This window comes from Salmo salar, chromosome ssa02, assembly GCF_905237065.1.
Source record: "Salmo salar chromosome ssa02, Ssal_v3.1, whole genome shotgun sequence".
NCBI lineage: Eukaryota > Metazoa > Chordata > Actinopteri > Salmoniformes > Salmonidae > Salmo > Salmo salar.
In genome coordinates, this window is record NC_059443.1 from 92455596 (window position 1) to 92461595 (window position 6000).

Consider the following 6000-nt stretch of genomic DNA (forward strand, 5'->3'; position numbering starts at 1 on the left):
GCCCACCTACCACCCTTCTGGATTCTGTTTTTAAAGTCAACCCTTATATCAGGGCTGCCCAAACCTCTTCCTGGAGATCTACTGTCCTGTAGATTTTCAGTCCAACCCTAATTTAGCGTATCTGATTCAGCTAGTTAAGGTCTTACTGAGCAGATAATGAGTAGAATCAGGTGTGTTAAATTAGGGTTGGACTGAAAACCTACAGGACGGTAGATCTCCAGGAAGAGGGTTGGACTGAAAACCTACAAGACGGTAGATCTCCAGGAAGAGGGTTGGACTGAAAACCTACAGGACGGTAGATCTCCAGGAAGAGGGTTGGACTGAAAACCTACAGGACGGTAGATCTCCAGGAAGAGGGTTGGACTGAAAACCTACAGGACGGTAGATCTCCAGGAAGAGGGTTGGACTGAAAACCTACAGGACGGTAGATCTCCAGGAAGAGGGTTGGACTGAAAACCTACAGGGCGGTAGATCTCCAGGAAGAGTGTTGGACTGAAAACCTACAGGGCGGTAGATCTCCAGGAAGAGGGTTGGACTGAAAACCTACAGGACGGTAGATCTCCAGGAAGAGGGTTGGACTGAAAACCTACATGGCGGTAGATCTCCAGGAAGAGGGTTGGACTGAAAACCTACAGGACGGTAGATCTCCAGGAAGAGGGTTGGATTGAAAACCTACAGGACGGTAGATCTCCAGGAAGAGGGTTGGACTGAAAACCTACAGGGCGGTAGATCTCCAGGAAGAGGGTTGGACTGAAAACCTACAGGGCGGTAGATCTCCAGGAAGAGGGTTGGACTGAAAACCTACAGGACGGTAGATCTCCAGGAAGAGGGTTGGACTGAAAACCTACAGGACGGTAGATCTCCAGGAAGAGGGTTGGACTGAAAACCTACAGGACGGTAGATCTCCAGGAAGAGGGTTGGACTGAAAACCTACAGGGCGGTAGATCTCCAGGAAGAGGGTTGGACTGGAAACCTACAGGGCGGTAGATCTCCAGGAAGAGGGTTGGACTGAAAACCTACAGGGCGGTAGATCACCAGGAAGAGGGTTGGACTGAAAACCTACAGGACGGTAGATCTCCAGGAAGAGGGTTGGACTGAAAACCTACAGGACGGTAGATCTCCAGGAAGAGGGTTGGACTGAAAACCTACAGGACTGTAGATCTCCAGGAAGAGGGTTGGACTGAAAACCTACAGGACGGTAGATCTCCAGGAAGAGGGTTGGACTGAAAACCTACAGGACGGTAGATCTCCAGGAAGAGGGTTGGACTGAAAACCTACAGGACGGTAGATCTCCAGGAAGAGGGTTGGACTGAAAACCTACAGGACGGTAGATCTCCAGGAAGAGGGTTGGACTGAAAACCTACAGGACGGTAGATCTCCAGGAAGAGGGTTGGACTGAAAACCTACAGGACGGTAGATCTCCAGGAAGAGGGTTGGACTGAAAACCTACAGGACGGTAGATCTCCAGGAAGAGGGTTGGACTGAAAACCTACAGGACGGTAGATCTCCAGGAAGAGGGTTGGACTGAAAACCTACAGGACGGTAGATCTCCAGGAAGAGGGTTGGACTGAAAACCTACAGGGCGGTAGATCTCCAGGAAGAGTGTTGGACTGAAAACCTACAGGGCGGTAGATCTCCAGGAAGAGGGTTGGACTGAAAACCTACAGGACGGTAGATCTCCAGGAAGAGGGTTGGACTGAAAACCTACATGGCGGTAGATCTCCAGGAAGAGGGTTGGACTGAAAACCTACAGGACGGTAGATCTCCAGGAAGAGGGTTGGATTGAAAACCTACAGGACGGTAGATCTCCAGGAAGAGGGTTGGACTGAAAACCTACAGGGCGGTAGATCTCCAGGAAGAGGGTTGGACTGAAAACCTACAGGTCGGTAGATCTCCAGGAAGAGGGTTGGACTGAAAACCTACAGGACGGTAGATCTCCAGGAAGAGGGTTGGACTGAAAACCTACAGGACGGTAGATCTCCAGGAAGAGGGTTGGACTGAAAACCTACAGGACGGTAGATCTCCAGGAAGAGGGTTGGACTGAAAACCTACAGGGCGGTAGATCTCCAGGAAGAGGGTTGGACTGGAAACCTACAGGGCGGTAGATCTCCAGGAAGAGGGTTGGACTGAAAACCTACAGGGCGGTAGATCACCAGGAAGAGGGTTGGACTGAAAACCTACAGGACGGTAGATCTCCAGGAAGAGGGTTGGACTGAAAACCTACAGGACGGTAGATCTCCAGGAAGAGGGTTGGACTGAAAACCTACAGGACTGTAGATCTCCAGGAAGAGGGTTGGACTGAAAACCTACAGGACGGTAGATCTCCAGGAAGAGGGTTGGACTGAAAACCTACAGGACGGTAGATCTCCAGGAAGAGGGTTGGACTGAAAACCTACAGGACGGTAGATCTCCAGGAAGAGGGTTGGACTGAAAACCTACAGGACGGTAGATCTCCAGGAAGAGGGTTGGACTGAAAACCTACAGGACGGTAGATCTCCAGGAAGAGGGTTGGACTGAAAACCTACAGGACGGTAGATCTCCAGGAAGAGGGTTGGACTGAAAACCTACAGGACGGTAGATCTCCAGGAAGAGGTTTGGACTGAAAACCTACAGGACGGTAGATCTCCAGGAAGAGGGTTGGACTGAAAACCTACAGGACGGTAGATCTCCAGGAAGAGGGTTGGACTGAAAACCTACAGGACGGTAGATCTCCAGGAAGAGGGTTGGACTGAAAACCTACAGGACGGTAGATCTCCAGGAAGAGGGTTGGACTGAAAACCTACAGGACGGTAGATCTCCAGGAAGAGGGTTGGACTGTAAAACCTACAGGACGGTAGATCTCCAGGAAGAGGGTTGGACTGAAAACCTACAGGACGGTAGATCTCCAGGAAGAGGGTTGGACTGAAAACCTACAGGACGGTAGATCTCCAGGAAGAGGGTTGGACTGAAAACCTACAGGGCGGTAGATCTCCAGGAAGAGGGTTGGACTGAAAACCTACAGGGCGGTAGATCTCCAGGAAGAGGGTTGGACTGAAAACCTACAGGGCGGTAGATCTCCAGGAAGAGGGTTGGACTGAAAACCTACAGGACGGTAGATCTCCAGGAAGAGGGTTGGACTGAAAACCTACAGGACGGTAGATCTCCAGGAAGAGGGTTGGACTGAAAACCTACAGGACGGTAGATCTCCAGGAAGAGGTTTGGACTGAAAACCTACAGGACGGTAGATCTCCAGGAAGAGGGTTGGACTGTAAAACTACAGGACGGTAGATCTCCAGGAAGAGGGTTGGACTGAAAACCTACAGGACGGTATATCTCCAGGAAGAGGGTTGGACTGAAAACCTACAGGACGGTAGATCTCCAGGAAGAGGTTTGGACTGAAAACCTACAGGACGGTAGATCTCCAGGAAGAGGGTTGGACTGTAAAACTACAGGACGGTAGATCTCCAGGAAGAGGGTTGGACTGAAAACCTACAGGACGGTATATCTCCAGGAAGAGGGTTGGACTGAAAACCTACAGGGCGGTAGATCTCCAGGAAGAGGGTTGGACTGAAAACCTACAGGGCGGTAGATCTCCAGGAAGAGGGTTGGACTGAAAACCTACAGGGCGGTAGATCTCCAGGAAGAGGGTTGGACTGAAAACCTACAGGGCGGTAGATCTCCAGGAAGAGGGTTGGACTGAAAACCTACAGGGCGGTAGATCTCCAGGAAGAGGGTTGGACTGAAAACCTACAGGACGGTAGATCTCCAGGAAGAGGGTTAGACTGAAAACCTACAGGACGGTAGATCTCCAGGAAGAGGGTTGGACTGAAAACCTACAGGGCGGTAGATCTCCAGGAAGAGGGTTTGACTGAAAACCTACAGGGCGGTAGATCTCCAGGAAGAGGGTTGGACTGAAAACCTACAGGGCGGTAGATCTCCAGGAAGAGGGTTGGACTGAAAACCTACAGGGCGGTAGATCACCAGGAAGAGGGTTGGACTGAAAACCTACAGGACGGTAGATCTCCAGGAAGAGGGTTGGACTGTAAACCTACAGGACTGTAGATCTCCAGGAAGAGGGTTGGACTGGAAACCTACAGGACGGTAGATCTCCAGGAAGAGGGTTGGACTGAAAACCTACAGGACGGTAGATCTCCAGGAAGAGGGTTGGACTGAAAACCTACAGGACGGTAGATCTCCAGGAAGAGGGTTGGACTGAAAACCTACAGGACGGTAGATCTCCAGGAAGAGGGTTGGACTGATAACCTACAGGACGGTAGATCTCCAGGAAGAGGGTTGGACTGAAAACCTACAGGACGGTAGATCTCCAGGAAGAGGGTTGGACTGAAAACCTACAGGACATTAGATCTCCAGGAATAGGTTTGGACTGTAAACCTACAGGACGGTAGATCTCCAGGAAGAGGGTTGGACTGAAAACCTACAGGACGGTAGATCTCCAGGAAGAGGGTTGGACTGAAAACCTACAGGACGTTAGATCTCCAGGAAGAGGGTTGGATTGAAAACCTACAGGACGGTAGATCTCCAGGAAGAGGGTTGGACTGAAAACCTACAGGACGGTAGATCTCCAGGAAGAGGGTTGGACTGAAAACCTACAGGACGGTAGATCTCCAGGAAGAGGGTTGGACTGAAAACCTACATGACGGTAGATCTCCAGGAAGAGGGTTGGACTGAAAACCTACAGGACGGTAGATCTCCAGGAATAGGGTTGGACTGAAAACCTACAGGACGGTAGATCTCCAGGAAGAGGGTTGGACTGAAAACCTACAGGACGGTAGATCTCCAGGAAGAGGGTTGGACTGAAAACCTACAGGACGGTAGATCTCCAGGAAGAGGGTTGGACTGAAAACCTACAGGACGGTAGATCTCCAGGAAGAGGGTTGGACTGAAAACCTACAGGACGGTAGATCTCCAGGAAGAGGGTTGGACTGTAAACCTACAGGACGGTAGATCTCCAGGAAGAGGGTTGGAATGAAAACCTACAGGACGGTAGATCTCCAGGAAGAGGGTTGGACTGAAAACCTACAGGACGGTAGATCTCCAGGAAGAGGGTTTGACTGAAAACCTACAGGACGGTAGATCTCCAGGAAGAGGGTTGGACTGTAAACCTACAGGACGGTAGATCTCCAGGAAGAGGGTTGGAATGAAAACCTACAGGACGGTAGATCTCCAGGAAGAGGGTTGGACTGAAAACCTACAGGACGGTAGATCTCCAGGAAGAGGGTTGGACTGAAAACCTACAGGACGGTAGATCTCCAGGAAGAGGGTTGGACTGAAAACCTACAGGACGGTAGATCTCCAGGAAGAGGGTTGGACTGAAAACCTACAGGACGGTAGATCTCCAGGAAGAGGGTTGGACTGAAAACCTACAGGACGGTAGATCTCCAGGAAGAGGGTTGGACTGAAAACCTACAGGACGGTAGATCTCCAGGAAGAGGGTTGGACTGAAAACCTACAGGACGGTAGATCTCCAGGAAGAGGTTTGGACTGAAAACCTACAGGACGGTAGATCTCCAGGAAGAGGGTTGGACTGAAAACCTACAGGACGGTAGATCTCCAGGAAGAGGGTTGGACTGAAAACCTACAGGACGGTAGATCTCCAGGAAGAGGGTTGGACTGAAAACCTACAGGACGGTAGATCTCCAGGAAGAGGGTTGGACTGAAAACCTACAGGACGGTAGATCTCCAGGAAGAGGGTTGGACTGTAAAACCTACAGGACGGTAGATCTCCAGGAAGAGGGTTGGACTGAAAACCTACAGGACGGTAGATCTCCAGGAAGAGGGTTGGACTGAAAACCTACAGGACGGTAGATCTCCAGGAAGAGGGTTGGACTGAAAACCTACAGGGCGGTAGATCTCCAGGAAGAGGGTTGGACTGAAAACCTACAGGACGGTAGATCTCCAGGAAGAGGGTTGGACTGAAAACCTACAGGGCGGTAGATCTCCAGGAAGAGGGTTGGACTGAAAACCTACAGGGCGGTAGATCTCCAGGAAGAGGGTTGGACT